The sequence below is a fragment of the Humulus lupulus genome, chromosome 8 (assembly GCF_963169125.1).
Source record: "Humulus lupulus chromosome 8, drHumLupu1.1, whole genome shotgun sequence".
In the NCBI taxonomy this organism is placed as follows: domain Eukaryota; kingdom Viridiplantae; phylum Streptophyta; class Magnoliopsida; order Rosales; family Cannabaceae; genus Humulus; species Humulus lupulus.
Genome location: NC_084800.1, coordinates 68967814 through 68988191, shown reverse-complemented (window position 1 = coordinate 68988191; position 20378 = coordinate 68967814). Strand labels below are relative to the sequence as shown.

Here is a 20378-nt window from a genome sequence, read left to right as displayed (position 1 = left end):
CTGGCAACGCCGACAGTTAATACGTGTTGCCGCTGTTGGCAACACCGACAGTTAATAGTTTTCGCTATAACATTAAATTTATATATATATAATAATTTTTCGATAAATATTTTTTTAAAACTTTTAATAATATTTTTAACAATTGAAGTTTGATATAAATTTAAATAAAAAAAATTACTCACATAATTAATTATTATTACCATAACTTGTAAAAAAAAAAGTATATTTATCATAATACAAATTCATATACATACATCATTTGTTGATACAATTGAAATGTAAATAATACATCAAATCCCCATGAGACTAAATAATTCGCAATAAAAATTCATTATAATTCTCAATAAAAATTCATTATTCTCAATGTAAATAATACATCAAATCCTCAATGTACATAATTCTTACAAGCAAGAAAGAAAATAATACCCAACAACTTGAAGAAGAATTTCTTGTTGCCTTGGTTCTCTTATATAATTGTCTTGGTTCTCGTAAATATCCAAGTAGAGTTTTAGCCTACAATACAGAATAAACACCATTAAAGTCAAACCAAAACTAAAATAAATAGAGAACTTGAGGTTGCAGAAGAAATAATAAAGGATGAATGTGGTTTTCAGTCACAAAAATGATTTATATAAAAGTTGTATTTTTCTTATCAAACTGGATAGCCTCATGGCTTAAGTAGTTAGTCTTATTTCTTTAAACTAAGGAATACATACCTGATAGTCTCAATTTAAAAGTCTTAGTTCTTTAAACTAAGGTGATGCTCGACATTCTCTCCATAGTAGTAAACTAGAGACTCATAGCTACAGTTTAAAAGACAAAATCGTAAAAGAAAATCAATATATGTGATGTATGGGTGGAAAGGAAAAAATAAATATCACTAGATAGCTGGAAAACCAAAACTACTTTTCAACCACGAACCAAGAGGAAAAGTGAAAATGATTTTACTTGTTAAATTAAGAGAAGTACCTTGAATACTTCAACAAGAAATGAAATAGTTGCATAGTCATACATGTACTTACCATTGCTTTGGGAAAGAGTAGTCAATATTCCCTAAATTATTTATAGAAATAGAGCATATATAAAATGCTTTGAAATAACATATATAAAATACTGAAAGAATCGGAATATAAAATGCTTTGAATAAAATAATGGCAATCTCTCTTAAAATTCTAACATCAACTTCATATAATCACCTTTTTTTCAATAAGACAAATTGTTGAATACTTTAAACTTTCTAGCCTAAAGGTTCCTTGTGTCCTGTGTGTGCAGTCTTAAAACAGGTTCTAAATAAATGTCATGCTAAAAGCTCACCAACACATACCTGGAAGAGTGTGAGTTGGGCAGATAGAGTTGTAGCTTCTGTTTGAAGAGTCTAAACTTTTCGCTCAAGTTCCTGTATATAGCAAGCTTTCCTCTCCTTTGAGCGAGCAGCAGACTGCCGATTAGCCAGTATCCTTTGTCATATAATGAAAATGTCAGGGGAAGACAGCATACTTAGAAATAGAAAATTAATACAAGATATAGAACTAAAAATATAGTTGTATTTCACCAATAATGCATGGATCTATTTAGTGCCAAAATCTCAAGTAATTCAGAAACTTCTCAAAAGAATCATATTGCCCTCAACTTATTATCCAAAACCTTTTTACAAAACAATACATTTAATTAATTGCCTACCAAAGATCTTATCCTATAAAAGGTTATATAGCATGAAAATTTCATCGAACTTTCCTAATCTCTTCCTTTAACTAGTGTTATATTCTTTTTACTAAAAGCTAGGAAATATCTTTGATGATGGTTACCTTTTCACGACCTCAATTGCTACCTACAGTCGTTCAAATATCAATATAGAACAAATACTGCACTATTACATCCTCTTGGATGCTAAATATTATAAATCATATTTTCAACAGTTTCTAGCCTATTTCAATAGTTAATAAGCATGATATAAAGTAGTTACTTCACTATATTCTTTACTGAAAAATGAAACAAGCATGCATGGGGTTTCCCAAGCAAGAAAAAAAATAAGTCATTTAGTTTTTGGAGTGGAAAAAAAAATCTATCAACAAAAGTTCTTCTTTCGTTAACTACTAATACATGTGTGACACCATAAAACTATATGTTCTCTCATAAATACCTCCCTCCTAGTCCCAATGGAGTGACTAATAAACCTCTTTCAATATGTGGAGGGAAAGAGAGGCATACTTGGTTTCAAATATGTATCCAAGGAAAAAGAGTTCATTCTAGAGTTGTCTGATTATTTTGTAGGCAACCCTATATTAACACGAGTAATTAAGTAAAAAATTTCAAAACTCAATAGCTTTGCAAGTTGCAATGGCCACAATTAGTAGAAAATCACTAGTTTCCATATATCTCAAGTTCACATGTTGTGCTTACTTCAAAACTAACAATTGTATCCAAATTACTTCAAATTAGGCCCTACTTGAATATATTGCAGTTGTGATACAACAGAACAAATATCAACTCATAATAGAAAGGAGAAAAATATGAATAACAGACTATGAATATTCTCCCTGCCGCTATACAGCCCGACACCGACCCCTCCTGCGCCATCGAGCCCAGACTCGAGACCCCCCCCCCCACTTGCCATCGAGCCACCAGTCGTTGTCATCGAGCCCAGCCCCGAGCCCTTGCCGCTGTACAGCCCGACCCTGACCCCCCTGCTCCATCGAGCCCAGACCCGAGACCCCCCACCTGCCATCAAGCTTAGCCCACGAGCCACCAATCGTTGTCGTCGAGCCCAGCCCCAAGCCCCTGCCGCTATACAGCCCGACCCCGACCCCCTCTGCACCATCGAGCCCAGACCTGAGACCCCCCACCCGTCGTCGAGCCCAGCTCCCGAGCCATCAATCGTTGCCGTCGAGCCAAGCCCGAGCCCCCTACCGCTATACAACCCGACCCTGACCTCCCTGCTACTGTCAACCACCATCCCTCGAGCCCCTACCACCGTACAACCTTCTCCTTTTATTTTTCTTGTGGTTTTGTGCTGCTGAGAAAAAATAATGACCTAGGATTGTGTCTATTATGATATTTGAAATCAAGCCAAAAAATAAAATTGGACACCTATATAAATATTTTTATATTCATTTTTGTTTAATAAGATGTGTTGGTGTAGTGTTAAAGAGTACCTAACATGATTTGGAGGGTGGAGGTTCGAAACTTGCTTGCTCCATTTTATATTTTTTTTAAACAAATCAAAATTTTAAATATTATATGTGTACTATTTAATATCATTAAACAGTTTCACCAAATTTTCAAATAAATTTTTTTAACTAAGACTTTAGTATTACAATTTAGTAATTAATATTTTTTTATAAAATTAAATTAAAGTATTGCTACTCTTAATATCATAATTAATTTAAAATTTTATATAAAAATTATTATAAATACAAAAGTTAATAATATGAAAATTTTAGAAACAAAAAAAAATCTAGTTTTAAAAGTTTTTAATAAATACATAATTTTAATAAATACATATTTACATAATTTAGTTTATTTTTAAAATTTTATTATTCATTAATTATAATTTTTTATTTGAATTTTGGCAACATTTTATGACTGTCGGCATTGAACTTTTATTAACTGTCGGCGTAGGGGTCAATTGCGACACATTTTAACTATCAGCATTGGTCTCGAATTAACTGTCGGTGTTGGGGTCAATAGCGACACATTTTAACTGTCGGCATTGGTCTCAAATTAACTGTCGACGTTGGGGTCAATAGCGACAAATTTTAACTGTCAGCATTGGTCTCGAATTAACTGTCGGCGTTGGGGTCAATAGCGACACTCAAAAGCAACGGTGACAGTTATTAGCTGTCGGCGTAGAGTCCTGCTAAGCAATTACGACTGTCAACAGAGTTGTCTGTCGTGGTTGGGTGTCAGGAAAGCCCAGTTTTGTAGTAGTGTGTATCGAGAGGCTAGATCCCAAGATTTCTTGGAGGGGCGGTACCTTAGCAGGTCCAAGTTGCTAATATTTTTCCTCGACGAAGGAGTCTGGCATCGACAAGGTTCTCCTCCGTCACCAGGAAGTTGAGATCCAAGTCTTGCTCGGGAAGAGTCCTCAACTCTTGAAGATAGTCCTAAAAAATCTGGGCATACGAAGTCCGGCGGAATGACCCTATTCAATAAAAAGACTAAGTATATAGGGCAAGATATAAATGGAAAGAAAATTGTCGTCGGGAGGATACTCACCAACCCTAGAGAAGTCGAGGATGAGGTTCGGGTTATCACGAGACAGGAATCCACTTGTAGAGAAGAAGTTGTCCTTAAAATCTCGAGAATGATTCTCATTGTGGTGAGGGGGCTTATAGTTGAGTGACGGGCTGGCGCACTTTATCAACGCATTGTACCCGCCGAGGTTGCTTTTCTTTCTCGAGGTGTTGCGGAAACCGTAAAAGTACAGTATTTCTGTTGGAGAAGGTGCAGGCCAATTCCTCCTCCAGTACAAGATATACATCCCCACTAGCACCCGATACACATTGGGGGAGACTTGGAAGGGGGGCTATCCCCACAAACTTAAAAAAGTCCACAAAGTATTTGTGAAGGGCAAGGCGGCTCCAGCCATCAAATGTGCTTGGCTCTAGGTGCCAAGACCATTGAGACTACGGTGTGCCCTCTCGGAATCTCGACAGAGATGTACCAAGAACTCTCCACCAATCCCGTAGTGCCTCATGACGTGCTCCAAGGCCTCAGGGTGTCGGACCAAAAGGCAATACTGCTCCGCCTCAAGTCTGTTAGCCTCGTACTGCTGACTGGGGTGGGGAATGGGGGCTATGTTTAATTTCTCCACGGTCATCCCCCTCTGGGCTGGCAGCGTTAGCCTTTCTGCTATCACACCATCCGTGCGAACTACCAGTTCTAAAGTTGGTTCTCACGCCCCCGCTCTCGCGCCTCCTTGCTGCCTTCTCTGTTCTTGTGCCATGTCGAGTATTTCTTGATCGAAATCGTAAAACCCTTGATCATGAAGTTGATGTAGTTCCTCGAACATCTGAGACACAAAAATCAAGTAGTTTTCATTTTGACAGAAGAGAAGAATGCCAAAACACGGAAAACCCTAAGAAAACTACTTGGGGAGAAGAAATGAAGAGAAACTCTAAGGAAAATGGAACATTCTCAAGGGTTGACGACAGTTCCCACAAAGTGTCGCCGAAGTTCGCGAAACTCACCGGATTGTGGATATTTGCCAGAATCTGATGGGACGATCGAAAGCGATCTTTTGGCAATAAAAGATCCAGAGAGGCTAGAACAACCTAAAGGCCCGCATGGCAAATAGGGATGTTGGTCTGTGGCCAAGAAAAACAACCTAAATGTGCCTATATGACTAAATCATACCTATGTCAAGTGTCGTGCCCAAACTCAAACATTTGTATAAACGAAAAGAGAAAAAGAAGAAGAGACTTACCTGAAATGTAGCTCCGGTAAGTGTTGTATCTTGTGTGAGTGCGGAGGTACTTTAAGTCATTTGCCCAAAAGTATTGTGCTTCTCTTCAACCGTACAAGACAACGAACCCTTGAAAGGAAGAGTCACAGAGAAAAATTCTGGGAAGAAAGGCTTTTGGGCACAAGGAAATTTGGGCTCTGAGTGTTCCAATGAATGTAAATGATTTTGAGGAGCCCGAAATTCAAATTTTATACTCACAAAATGTGTAAGGGAAGTAGTCGATCCCTAGTCGTTGATTACCTACGAAGAAAGTACTCAAGAGTAATCCTACGATCGTAATTTATCGAGGTGTGTTCACAATAAAAAGGTAGGAGAAAAGGTACTTCGGGTACAGTGTGAAAGGATGCTTCGGGTATAGTGTGGATAGACGTGCCAGGTATGGAATAGATGTCTTGGGCGTGGACGAGACCCCTCATTAATTTGCCCCGATATACGAGCCTAGCAATGGCGAATTGACGCGTAGCATTGCTTTATTGGTAAAGAGGGAACGGTCCAACCCAAGCGTTTCACCCCGAGCACTCCCCTGAGACACTCATCTGGTTAAGTCTCCAATGGCCAAGGACGAGTAGAGACTTGCGGAACAAATTTTGTCTGTCTTTTTGTCAATTTGACATGTGGCACTCGTTGAGTGTTCATGGTACTCGGGAGGTTATTTAGCATGCCCCAGCCCCAGGGAAGGCTTCCTTAGATCCTGCTAGGTATTCTTTAGCCGCTTAGCCGAAATGTTATAGTATGATGGTTCTCCACCCTTTGAGAACAATGCTAGCTGACAAGCACAACATCTTGGGACCACCAACAGCTTCTTGACACATGACACGCCCCGCGAGTAATGATGTCATTTCCGTGCTCGAGACAACACCATGTCCCAATGCGCCGCCTAACACGAAAAGATGTGCAACCAGTCTCTAACATAGTCAGTGGCGTGTCCTCCCAAAAAGCGGGAGGCTGATACCTCCTAAATGGGCCTCGTGCAATCTGTGCATGCCTTCTTGTTTATTATTACAAGAATTATAATAACTGGGACTAAGATCCCATCATTATGAGGGATAATAATTATTAAAGTCTCACTTAATTGTTCCCAACCACTGTAAATAGGGCAGGGATACCCCATTGTAAGGGGTTTAACAATTGTGTAATTTGAGTAGCATATACACTGCCAAAAACCTCCATTAAAGCTTGACCTCTCAAGCTTCAAGCATATCAATATGATAGAGTTGCGGACTATGGTTGTTTTTATAACCTGAACCACGTAAAACTCGGTGTCAGTTTCATTTTTCCTTCAAGTTCCCATTATTTAAAGTTGATAGTGAAAAAGGCAGTCAACAAATATAATTAATAAATATCTAGTTTTGTATTAAATATTATTATAATAATATTTCAATTTATATTAATATAATAACTAAATATTTATTCTAGCAAAATTTTATGTAAATTAGGATTATATACTATATGTTATATATTATAATAATAATAATATTACTTTATAACATTTGAAATTTGTTGACGTCGTTTTTCATCAACTTAAAATGTAGAGCAATTAAACAATATGAATTATGGTGCAAATGAATTGTATGGTGGGACAACAAGGGTTTTACGTGGTTCAACAATTAAATCTGCCTAGTCCACGGGTCTATTTTATTAGAACTTGGAGTTTTCTCTCTAGATATCAAAAGATCCGTCCTTTTTCAAGTGTTCATGTCCTCTCTATTTATAGAGAGTTTTCAGAGTTCATTCCCACATATTTCGGGAAGGTACTCCTGCATATTTATTGAAATAATGATATTAAATGTTGTAACTCCTATATACAAGGAAACGTCCCCTGAAAACCAGGAAAACGGATAACAAACTTGTTAATATCCTTTTAATGTCGGGATATTACAACAATAAATATCTTTAAATGTACAGAACGTGTTACATCAGATGACTCATCAAATCTTCAAGATCAGCAATCAACATCACATTAGTCAAGGTTTACGAACAGGTTACGAATTGGCTGTCTTACTCCAAGACTTGCTCGGAGCAGATAAATACCGTCGAGGCTGTCACATTTCGAGCTTGCACTCTTTAAGCTCGGGCTACTCGATCCGAAGGCACTCGATAACGAATGTATCCCGATGCTATGCTCTTTCGAGCTCAGAAATAATCTCGAGGTTATATGTCTTCGAGGTTGCCACCTTGCTTCGAGGGTTTTACAGATCTACCATGAACATGCGTTTTTATATATCTCAAGCTCACACTCGACGAGTCCAGCCTTCGAGGTCACAATTTCTTGTCTCGAAATCTGGGTGTAACAGTTTTCCCCCTCAAAAGTATTAGTTCGAATCTTATGAGAATGAAACTTTTGAACTACTTCCATTGGGAACCGTACCATCAAACATACTCGAGTGTGGACACGCGTCAGCTGGGTATTAACCACTCAAAGTACTTGAGTACCTTGGAAACCTGCCCACGTCTATCCGCCTGCCATCCTTTATGGTCCCATCGAATCATTTGTCCCTGACCGTCGGATCTGATATAAAATATGGCCAATGGTCCAGATTAATCCATCCTTTTGCATTCCCATGGGTTTATAAATTGGACTCCAGTCGTCTTCTTCTTTTACTTTCACGTTCATTTCAGAGAGAAAAAAGGAAGAAAGAAGAACTAGAAACCTCCTTGCCCATTTCTTGCATGTTCTCCAAGCCGAGTAGACAGAGTAACATTGGACTCTTTGATTCTGTGAGATCGTACTTGCAGCCTCTTATACAATCGTCCATTTCTCTGTTTTCGCCGATCACATTGTGTAAGCTCTCTATTCATGGCTTCTTTGCATTATATTTTTTTTCTTTTATGTGTGTTTATGTTTCTGTTGCACCTTGGGCACTAGGATCTTGTTGGCCCATTCATTAGTTTAATGCACTAGAATGTTTAAGCTGATAAATATTAGATTTAGGTTCCGACATTATTGGTTCCAAACCCAATTCATGCGCAAAGAGACCCAAATATGGCTCTTTTTCTTAGTTTTCAAATTTCAGAGGACATATCTTGCACACCAAGATATTGGGTACAAAATCAGGGTTTTTTTTAAAGAATGCACGATTACCAAAAATATCACTTTTTGAGTAACCGCCAACTTTTTTCCCTGATATATCGGGATTTCCAATAATATGTCCACCTTCTTTTCTTTCGGTGGACTACACGCTCTGAGATTGGCCTCATCTTTTGGATAGAGCTTGCCTCGTAGCCTCGATCATTCGAGCTTAGATATTCTATTTATCTCATTATTTCCTGCTCGCTTGGCCCTCACCCTTTTGCTTTCTTGTTAGATGCCGCAGAACTCGGGTAAGTGGTGGGGGTCAAAGCTCGCAATTCCTTATTCACCAGTAGCTCCGAGCCCGGAGTCTCCTTTTACTCGGGACTAACGCTTGATTCAGGAGCACGAACTGAGGCGTGAGCAAGAGGACATTCGAGACCACTTCCGACGTCAGATAGACGAGGTCGAAGAAGGGAAAAGGAAAAAACTAAAGGTCACCCTTTATCCCGATTCGGACACCGAGCCTATGCCAATTCCTCTCGAACCTACGCTCAAAGTGACCATCGCCTTCAAGCTGGGAGATCTTCAATTTCCACTAATGGGGGAACCTTCCACCTCACAGCCGAGGAGAGAATTCTTCGAGGCTGAGCACTATTGGAGCTCGGTCACATCGCTTGGTCAGATAACTGACATTCTGGACTTTCACGGCTTAGGACTGTCGGGCTCGCTGAGGTGTCGAGCTCCGACCTCCCACGAGCGAAGTTGTCGTGCTCCAGGAGATGGAAATCCTATTAGCAAGCTGAGATACGTGGCTTGGAGCCAGGAACACATGAAAGCAGGGGAAGTCCTGCCCTTGAAATCTTTTTTCAAGGACTTCACTGACTTCGTTGGGCTCGCTCCCTTCCAACTCAACACCAACTCATACAGGGTTTGGTCAGCCCTGAGCTCGCTCTACCATGAGCTAAAGTGGGTCGGACCTTAACCAGAAGAGATTTTGTATCTCTTTTGCTTGAAAAGCAATCCCTCCTGAGCTCGGGGAGGAGATGGCTTCTACTATCTCTCGAGCTATCCCAAGGAGAAAAAGATGTTTGAGGATCTTCCCAACCATCCTCCTGATTTCAAGAAGGCCTTCTTCTTGACAGATGGCCTAGCCCCGTCAAGATATTACTCGTTCAAACGAATTCGTAAGTATCTCAACTTCTTTCTTTTTTGTGCTTGAATTTTGCTTAGGCTCGTATTTAGTTAAAATGTGTTTTCTTCCAGCCAACTACCACCACCCTACTCCCACCAAGGATATGAAAGAGCATAGAGAGGCTCTGCTTCAACTCCCCTATGGAAGGAGGTCCCTTTCCTATCTCGTGCATGAAGACAAGCTCCGGGCATGTGGCCTTTTGGGGGAGGATCAGTGTACGTCTGACTGGTCCAATAAGAAGTACGACTAGTGGGAGCTCGTGCCTCTTCCAACCGAAAACCTTCCTCCGAGGAGAAATGCAAGGCCTCCACCTCCAGCTCAGCATTGCAGGAGTCCACAATCGGGAAATGAGGCCAACGATGAGGCCTCGAGCTCGGGCTCGGATGAAAGAGGTACAGTCATCCTTAGCTCTGATTTGTGGTCTCCCTCACTACTAAAACATAAACCCGATATATTAATATTTTGTGAGGACGATAGGAACCATTTGTATGTATGTTCTTGGGTAGATGAGAGGGTACATAGATTCAACAGTTGGCTCAGGAAATACGACACCATGTATAGCCTGAACGAAGTATGGGACGGAGTAGTCGTTCAATATGGGACTAATGACTATAGGGACCTTTCGAGGTTGACTTCCACCTATAGGGAAGGCACTCCCCCCGCCTCTTCTGAAGATGGGGGAATTTCGTGGTCGCCGAGCTCAAGCTCGGGGGAGAGTTCCAGTTAGGTTTCTCTCCACTTGTATTTTCAGTCCTTGTCTGTTTGCATCATGCCAACTTATTTTGTTTTGGGATATCTCATAATGTGATGTGAATGTGCAGGTGAGATGGACTCCGACCTTGACAATGTACTGGCCAGCGGAGGAGCTCAAAGGAGTAAACGCCCGAGAGGGTCACGGAAAATAGATCGGCTGGCTAAGGTCTTTAAGAGGACCGAGAAGACGCCTCCTCCCCCGGCTCCGGTTGCTCCGAGCCCTGTTTTGAGTCCAGCTGCTCAGGCCAAGACGACCACTTCGACCTTACCTCCTGCTTCTCCTATAATCCAGGTCCATTCCACACTTGGCCCACCTTCGAAGAAACCCTCAACCTCAAGAACACAATTGCTTTCGGTTTCTACTCACGTCAATGAGTATGTGATCGACAACGCAGCTGTCCCCCATGGAGCTACGCTAGGCTCGAAGGTTCTATCTCGGGTGGGCTAGAGTTTTTGTAGCTTTGATGCCTCTCACTGGCAGTTCTTGAAAAATGCTCGAGATTGCAACACTCTTTACGAGAAGAGCATCGAGCTTACTGCTGCGGTAACCTTTCTTCTCTTGCTTCTAGTTGTATTTATACTTGGTTCATATGTTGATTTGATTTCTTCGTATGCCAGACTCTTGCTGTCTTTGCTCAACTTAATTACAAGTTGAACAACGAGGTCCACATGAGTATGTCTTTTGCTCAGGAGGCAAAGGATCTCCAACTTAAACTGAGTGACGAGCTCAAGGCCACAAAGGCAAAGGTGGAGGCAGGAGCTGAGGAGCTAAAGGCGAAGACATCTGAGCTTGAAAAGATGAATGCCCAACTCGCGGAGCTTGAGAAGGAGAATGATCAGGCCAAGGAGATCAATACCAAGCTTAAAGAAGAGACGGCTGCCACTTTTGAGATCATGGAGGGTGAAAAGGTTCGTCTTCTTGAAGAGTTTAAGGAGAAGAAGGACCGGGCAGTCAACATGGCCATGTATAGAATCTGGGCCAACAATGTCAACCTTGACACTAGCTTCTTAGGGCCTCTTGAAGCAAAGCTCATGGCTAAATGGCAAGCTCGGCTTGATGAGGAGGAGGCTGCTCAGGATAAGGCAGAGGGAGCCAGGGGTAATGTCGATGCTGAGAAGGCCAAGGAGATCGCTCCTTCTTCTTAAATCTTGCCTCGGATCTGCGTCCCTCTGAATTTCTTGTAATAGTTTTTTATGTTTGATTTTTATTTTTTATTCCCCCAGGGCCAAGACAATTTTACAGCTCGTGAAAGAGCTGCCTTTTATGATATTTGAGATACCATTTTTTGTTTACTTTATTTTAATACATTTGCTTTACATTTCTTGGGTTGAAATATTTTTCACATTTTATATTAAAGTGCCATATATGCATGTTTATTCATACAAACATAGTTTGGATTTAAGCTTGAGATTCAATGCATTCATGCACAGTTTGCTTGAAATATCCGCTTCTGATCTCGTTATTTTATCAAGGTCGGCGATTACTTTTACCATGCACCCGAAAGTACTTATATGGTGTGTAATGCAAACGGTTTAGTTATATCTTACTTTTTTAGTTACTTTTTCTCATCCTTGGGTAGCTCCCCGAGGTTATGAGAACGAAACTATCGTTTTGCAAGATACTCCAGCCACGATCTCAACTTAAATGTGAAGTGGGTTTATGCTCCAACTTACCGTCGATTAGTTTTAGCTGGTTTGTTCCAAACCTATTAAGGTCGTGCTTGGTTTGTAATCCATTCACTTATATTATTCATCTAGTTTGCATATTTGGTTATATCCAAACATTTTTATGTTTTTGATAGTTCGGTTATATCCAAACTATCTTAGCTCGCGCATTTGGTTATATCCAAACACTTGTATGTTTTTGATAGTTTGGTTATATCCAAACTATCTTAGTTCGCGCATTTGGTTATATCCAAACACTTGTATGTTTTTGATAGTTTGGTTATATCCAAACTATCTTAGTTCGCGCATTTGGTTATATCCAAACACTTGTATATTTTTCGTATATGCTATTTTATTTTTTCAAGCTGATGGTATATGTACCACTAATGCCCCCTTAATATCCTATGAATGTGATCATAGGTTATTCAATTAAGAGAGATTGCAAAAAATACAGCATATTAAAATGAAACCAAACTTTATTCGAATAATCCAAAACTAGAAAAATAGTACAGACAAACAAGCATGGTTATAAGCGACATCCTTCCTACACTATTGATAGTAAGGTCGTAGGTGTTCGCCATTCCATGCTCGTGGGACCAAACTTCCATTCAATCTTGCCAACTTATATACGCCGGGTCGGATGACTGATTCTATCTGATAAGGTCCTTCCTAATTTGGCCCGAGCACACCAGCTGCTGGATCCTGTGTTGCCAAGAATACTCGCCTCAGCACCGATTCTCGTACGCTGAATTTTCTATCTCGAACTTTTTTGTTGAAGTACCGGGTAGCTCATTGTTGGTATGCAGCATTTTTTACCTAAGCATCATTTCTTCTTTCTTCGATCAGGTCAAGAGTTTCTTCGAGCTGGGATTGGTTCGAGGTTTGGTCATAAGTGAGGGCTCGAATTGTGGGAATTTCAACCTCGATTGGTAACAAAGCCTCGCAACCATACGCCAAAGAAAATCGGGTATGTCCTGTTGATATACGGGTCATGGTCGTGTATGCCCATAGAACTTGGGGCAATTCTTCGAGCCATCTTCCTTTAGCTTCTTCCAACTTTTTCTTTAGCGAACTCTTTAGGGACTTGTTTACTGCTTTGACCTAGCCATTCGCCTGGGGATGGGCCACCGCTGAGAAGCTCTTTATTATCCCATTTTTTTCACAAAAGTTGGTAAATAGATCGCTATCAAATTAAGTACCGTTATCGAACACAATCTTCCTTGTCATCCCATATCGGCATATGATGTTCTTTACTACGAAGTCAAGGACTTTCTTCGAGGTTATCTTCGCCAAGGGCTCGGCTTCGGTCCACTTTGTGAAGTAATCTACGGAGACTACTGCGTATTTCACTCCGCCTTTCCCAGTCGGCAATGAGCCTATGAGGTCGATTCCCCAGACCGCAAATGGCCAGGGGGAGGTCATCATAGTTAGCTCGGAGGGTGGAGCTCGAGGAATTGTGGCGAACCGTTGGCACTTATCGCACCTCTTGACATAGTTGAACGAATATGCTTTGATGGTAGGCCAAAAGTACCCCTGTCGTATGATTTTCTTGGATAGGCTATGCCCCCCAGTATGGTCTCCACAAAACCCTTCATGAATTTCTTCTAAGATTTTCTTAGCTTCGGGTGGGGACACACATCGGAGTAGCGGCATGGAATATCCTCTTCTATATAACTTTCCATCTATAATGGTATACCTGGGGATCTGATACATCAATTTTCGAGCCTTGGTCCATTCTTCTGGGAGAATGCCGGTCTCAAGGTATTCAACTATCGTAGTCATCCAGGTTGGCTCAGAATTGATCATGCAAACATCCTCCTACTCAGGCTCTTGAATACTGGGTGTCGCGAGGTGTTCGATTGGCACGACATTCAGCTCGTCAGTCTTGGTAGAGGTCGCAAGCCTGGCTAATGCGTCTGTATTCGAGTTCTGCTCTCGAGGGACTTGTTCTATCGCATTAAACTCGAAATGCCCCATTGCTGATTTTGCCTTTTCTAAATATGTCGCCATTCTCATACCACGAGCCTGGTACTCTCCTAAAATTTGATTGACCACCAGCTGGGAATCACTGTAGCAATGTATCGCTTTGGCTTTGATTTCCTTGGCTATACGGAGTCTTGCCAGTAGGGCCTCATACTCGGCTTCGTTATTTGACGCGTCGAAGTCAAATCTCAGGGCAGAGTGAAATCGGGTTCCTGCTGGGGTGATCAAAATTATACCTGTCCCTGATCCATTCTCATTGGAAGACCCATCAACGTAAAGTTTCCACAGCTCGCAGGCCGGGGTTATAACTTCATCGTTGGTCACACCAGTGCATTTCACTATGAAGTCCGCCAAGGCTTGTCCTCTTATGGTCGTCCTAGGATGATAAGTGATCTCGAATTTTCCGAGTTCAACTGCCCATTTGAGTAGTCGACCTGAGGATTCTGGCTTGGACAAGACTTGTCTTAGTGCTTGATCAGTTAGTACATAGATGGGGTGCGCTTGAAAATAGGGTCGAAGCTTTTGAGATGAGTGGATTAGGTTGAGAGCTAACTTCTCCATCAAGGGATATCTCGATTCTTCCTCCGGTAACCTTTTACTAACATAATACACAGGCCTTTGCACTTTTTGTTCTTCTCGCACAAGTACTGCGCTTATGGCGTGCTCGGTCGTAGCAAGGTATAGGTATAGAACTTCTACCGTGATGGGTTTTGACAAGATGGGGGGTTCTGTGAGGTTTTTCTTGAGCTCTTGAAAAGCCAACTCGCATTCCTCTGTCCATTCAAATTTCTTGCCTCCCCTCAAAAGATTGAAAAATGGAAGACAACGGTCTGTAGATTTCAAGATAAATCCACTTAGCACTGCCATCCTGCCAGTCAGACTTTGGACATCCTTATGCTTTCAAGGTGAGGGCATATCAATCAGAGCCTGCATTTTGTCTGGATTTGCTTCTATTCCCCAGGCGTTTACAATGTAGCCTAGGAATTTCCCCGAAGATACTCCGAAAGAGCACTTCTGAGGGTTAAGCTTCATGTTATATCTTCGTAATACGGCAAATCATTCTTTGAGGTCATCAACATGGTTGTTGTTATGTTGAGATTTAACTAACATATCGTCAACATAAACTTCCATGTTGTTACCTATCTGTTCGAATAACATCATGTTTACGAGTCGCTGGTAAGTGGCTCCAGCATTCTTGAGCCCGAATGGCATGATGTTATAGCAATACAGTCATTTGTCTATCACAAAACTCGTATGCTCTTGGTCAAGGGCATGCATGGAAATCTGGTTATATCCAGAATAGGCATCCATGAACGACATGAGTCCATGCCCTACCGTGGCATCCACGAGCTGGTCGATCCGAGGTAAAGGAAAGTAGTCCTTAGGACAGGCCTTATTGAGGTCTAAGTAATCAATATAGGTCTGCCATGTCCTGTTGGGCTTTGGGACCAGCACCGGGTTGGCCACCCAATCAGGGTAAAAAGCGTCCCTGATGAATCGGTTTGCTTTCAACCTGTCGACTTCCTCTTTAAGGGCCTTTTTCTTGTCGTCATCTAGTAGTCTTCGCTTTTGTTGCTTCAGAGGGAAGCTTTTGTCGATATAAAATGTGTGGCTCACCACATTCGAACTTATCCCTATCATGTCTGAATGCGACCATGCGAAGACATCCTGGTTCTTTTTTAAGAAGCAAATTAATTGCTATTTTGTTTCTTCAGGAAGGTTTTTCCCTACCTTTACTTTTTTCGGGGGATCTGCTTCTTCGAGCCTGATTTCTTCGAGCTCTTCCAATGGTTTGAGATCAGCTCTTTCCTCTATTCTTGGATCGATTTCTTCATCTATTTCAAAGACTATCCCGTTCTTATTCTGAATAATGACGAGTGTAACGACCCAAATTCGCTAATAAGGCTTAAGGGCCTTGGTTAGTGTGCCTGGAGGGCATAATGGGATTTGTGTGTGTGTCTTTAATGAGTTAAATGCATGATTATGATTTAATGCATGTTATATGACTATTTGACTATTTGAGATGCATGACTATGTGTATTAGTATGCATGTAGACCTGATTGTCTTAGAAAGAGCATAATTGTAATTTGGCCATTTTGGGTATGACTGTGTTGATATCTGTGATCTGTGACTCGAGACGATCCTAGAATGAGCGGGTTAGCGGAAAAGTCAAAGCGGGAATTTATACCCGGTTTGGGTTAAGCCTGGTGAGTTTAAATGGGAATTTGGAATATATATTGAGGTTAATCTTGATGATGAGGAATGTATATTTAGTGATTAATTAGGTATTGGGTAGCAAGCGGGAAATTATTAGGGACACTCGAGGAATTAGTGGGAATTGGGTAAAATGACTAACATGGCCCTACATGGACAAAAAGGTTTAGAATTAATAGGGAGGGCATTTTGGTCTTTATGCTTTTTTAGAGATAAGTTAAAGGAAGCTTTATACTTAGTGGAATTGGTAGAAAAGAGTGATAAGGCTGTAGAAAAGAAAGAAAAAGGAAGAAAAAGGGAAAGAGAGAAAACATAGGGGTTTTGTTTCAAAGGAACGGTTTGTGGTTCTCCCACCATTTCCCTTCATTTTTCTTGGAGCTAAGCTCAGTGGTGAGCTAGGGTAAGCTGAGCATCAAGGATCCTAAGCTAGACTTGAAGATTGGCAAGGGATTAGCAAGAACACATTAAACATTGAGGTAAGTTTTAGAAATTTTAGTTTTAGGGTTTGACTGGTTTGAGCTGTGTATTTAAGCTAAATAGATGGGGATTTTTGGGGAAATTAGGCCAAGGTTGAGAAGGAGCAAGCTAAGGAGGTCTAGGGTTCAACTCAAGGTCGAATTTCCATCCACGGTATGATTTCTAAGTCCTTAACTTTGATGTTTGACTGAATTTCTGGGTTTAGGGTTCATTATGGTAGATCTTGAGTTTTGGGTTGCTTGAGCTTGGGTTATGAGTTCTTGGGATGCTTGGGATGAGTGTGAGGTGTTGATAAGTTTGTTTTTGGGTTTGGGAAAGATTTGGACAAGTTTGGGGTTGAAATGGTTGAAAGAAATCGCAGAAAATGATTTTGGGTGTTGCCTGTCTGCAACTAACGCTACAGCGCTAGTCTTTGGGCGTTGTAGCGCTAGGCCCTGTTTCTGGGGATGTGTGGTTCTGCTTGTAGCGCTATAGCGCCCTCTTAAGAGCGTTGTAGCGCTGCACTGTTCACAGAAAGGGATTTTTGGGCTTTTGTTGAGGGATTTTGACCTAGGGTTCGGGGCTCGATTCCACCACCTTGTTTTGTGGATCTAGGACTTCCCGGGGGCTCGGGATTGGTCTCGAGGCTAGGTTTTGGACTTGAGGTTTGGTAATGACTTTGACTTATGGATTTTGTTTAGGTGAGCGCTAGGGCTCCATTGGGATCGTGCTCGAGGAGTCAGGTGATCAAAGCTATCGAATTGAAAGGTAAGAAAACCGTAACACCCGAGAACAGGGCATGGGCCCAAAGTGTTATTGCAGGGCATGGCCCTAGATTGTATTACGTGGAAATGTATAACCTTAAATGAATTATTATATGTTTGAATGATTATTTCGAAATGTACTATATGTGTGATTATAATGAAATGAACGGCTAAGGCCGAGAGCGGCGAAGGCCGAGAACGGCCTTGGGGCCGGAAGTAACACTTAGCACATGGAGTGCTTATAGCCAGGGTGGGACCCAATGGATACATGAGTTATCCTTACGGTAAGGATCGAGACCCCAGGCTTTAGTAAGGCCTCTGGGGCGGCATGGCCGTGCTTGTTCAGTCTGATGGTTTTCCTATTTATCAGTGGATTATATGTCAGCTATATTCTATGCATATATTATATACTGTATGAGTTTTCTTGCTGGGCTTCGGCTCACGGGTGCTCTGTGTGGCAGGTAAAAGCAAAGAGTCAGTCAACCGGCCATGAGTATGGAGAGCATGGGGGCGGCGCGTACATGTTCGGCCTGCCCGACTGCTTTGGTTGGGGGCATTTTGTATATGGATGTATTAACTTATTCTTTTGATAGTTAACCAGGTGTAAATCTATTTTTGAGTTGTAAATATTTTGTAAACCTTCTTTTTGGGATCCCAGATGTTTGACACTTAATGTTTTGAATGAAACTAAGCATTTTCAAAGACTACAGCCTTGACTTTTGATCAAGTCACACTTTTTGTTTTAGAAACCTCGTAGAGTCAGTTAGATGCACAATTTCCGTTTTAAACTCACTTACTAACGGCTTAGGTAGTAGGGCGTTACAACGAGCGCTTGTGCGCTCGTTTACTTCTTTCCTCTAATGGAAATGCTATAGCATTCCCTTCCGACTAGCTGGTCTCCCTTCAGTGTTCCGATGCCACTAGAAGTCGGGAACTTGATGACCAAATGCCTTACAGACGAGACTGCCCCCAGCCCTACTAGGGCGGGTCTCCCGAGCAGCACGTTGTAGGCCGATGGCAAGTCCACTACTACGAATTCCATCATCTTGGTTGTTGAGACTGGGAAGTCTCCTAAGGTCACAGGGAGTTCGATGGACCCCATACAGGCAATCCCTTCTCCTGAAAAACTGTACAACGTTGTTGCACAAGCATTTAGGTCACGAAGCGCGAATCCCATCTTTTCTAAGGTGGCCTTATAGAGAATGTTCACTGAGCTCCCATTATCAATAAGAACTTGGTGAACCCTCTTGTTCGCGAGCTGAAGAGTGATGACTAGTGGGTCGTTGTGAGGAAATTGAACATGGGACGCATCATCCTCAGTAAAGGTTATATGTGGTGATTTAACCCTTTAGTACTTCGGAGCTCTGGGTTCGAGTTCATAAAGGGATCTGTCGCCAGTTTTTAGCTCATTCACGTATCGCTTTTGGGCATTCTTGCCCGATCCCACGAGATGAGGCTCGCCCGAGATGGTTACAACATCTTCTCCATCAATCGGAGGGGGTCTCTCATCTTCCCTAGCTCGGGAATTGCTGTTTTGGGCAGGCGGCAGTGCGGCTGTCCTTTCGTTGGTAGAAGCCTGATTATTGTTCTGGTTTCTGACATACTGCCTGAAGTATCCTCTCGAGATCAGCCCTTCGATCTCGTCCTTCAGTTCCCTGCACTCATCAGTAGTGTGTCTAGTATCTCTGTGAAATTGACAGTATTTACTGGAGTCTCTCTTGGATTTTTGGTTTCTAAGGGGGTCTGTACATCTAAAAGGGACCTGGTTTTCATTAGCCAGGTAAATATTCTCCCAAGACTCGTTGAGCTCGGTGTACACCTTGTACATGGAGAAATACCTTTCCCATTTCTTCTTCTTTCCCCCTTCCACCTCGGGGTTACTTCCTTCTTCTGCCTGGTCCTTCTTCTCCTTTCTTTTGGAAGGGTTTTCTGCAGGGGGTTTCGAGGATGATGGGTCCGCCAAGGTCGAGGCAGAGTTTACATTTATCGTTGTAGTTATGGGAAGAGAGGTCATATTCAGTGTTGACCTCGCCTCTTCTACATTGACAAACCTCTAAGCTCGTCAATTAAACTCGGTTATGGACCTCACAGGCTTCCTTTGCATATCTTCCCAGAGGGGACTTCCCGGCATTACCCTAGCATGGACTGCCATTAAATGACTGTTGTCGTCTACATCACGAGCTCCGGCGACTTCCAGATTGAATCTTGTAAGGTAGCTTTTCAGCGTTTCATTTGGTTGTTGACGGACATTGGTCAGGGTCGATGCCTCGGGCCTTACCTCGATCAGGGCTCTAAATTGCTTCTTGAAATCCCTGACAGCTAATCCCAAGAAGTGATTGAATGCCTCTTATATTTTTCGAACCAGTTTTTTGCTGGTCCTATAAGCGATGTTGGAAACAGCATGCATCTGAGCTCGTAACCCACATTACTTGCTCTCATAATAGTGTTAAATGTACTTAAGTGACTGTACAGATCGGATTTCCCTTGAAAAGGTGGGACATGAGGAATCCAAAACCACTGAGGAAACGGAGTGTTGGAAATGTGGGGAGCGAATGGTTCGAGCTCCTCATCAGAATCTTCATCCCGATTCTGGCCTTGCTCATTCTGTAAGAGCCTAAATGCTCTTTCCAGTTAATCAATTCTCTCCTGAACTGGATCCGTGGGGGGTCTCGCCTGAAATTGGTTGTCGTCGATCACAATTCCAGACTCACGCCTTCACATGGGATCCTTGCACCCATTCAGGCGATCTCTCATAACTGGGTTCGAGGGGTTACCATTACCCCGATTTTGATTCAGGTGTTCTCGCAAGTCAGGGTGGTTCCTTTGGTTCCCAGTATTTCTGCGTCCTTGATCATACATACTGATTGATCAGG

General features: G+C 41.9%; 1 long non-coding RNA gene across 2 annotated transcripts; it reads right to left on the bottom strand.

Moving 5' to 3' along the window:
- Window positions 1-314: 314 nt before the first annotated feature.
- On the bottom strand, window positions 315-1734 carry LOC133793858 (uncharacterized). 2 transcript variants are annotated; one of them, XR_009874994.1, is made up of 2 exons: window positions 1325-1734; window positions 315-1053 (listed from the first exon to the last, which is right to left on the bottom strand). It is a non-coding gene; the product is annotated as an uncharacterized LOC133793858 (long non-coding RNA). The 2 variants fall into 2 exon arrangements; XR_009874993.1 differs by having other exon boundaries at window positions 315-803.
- Between the last annotated feature and the right edge of the window lie 18644 nt (window positions 1735-20378).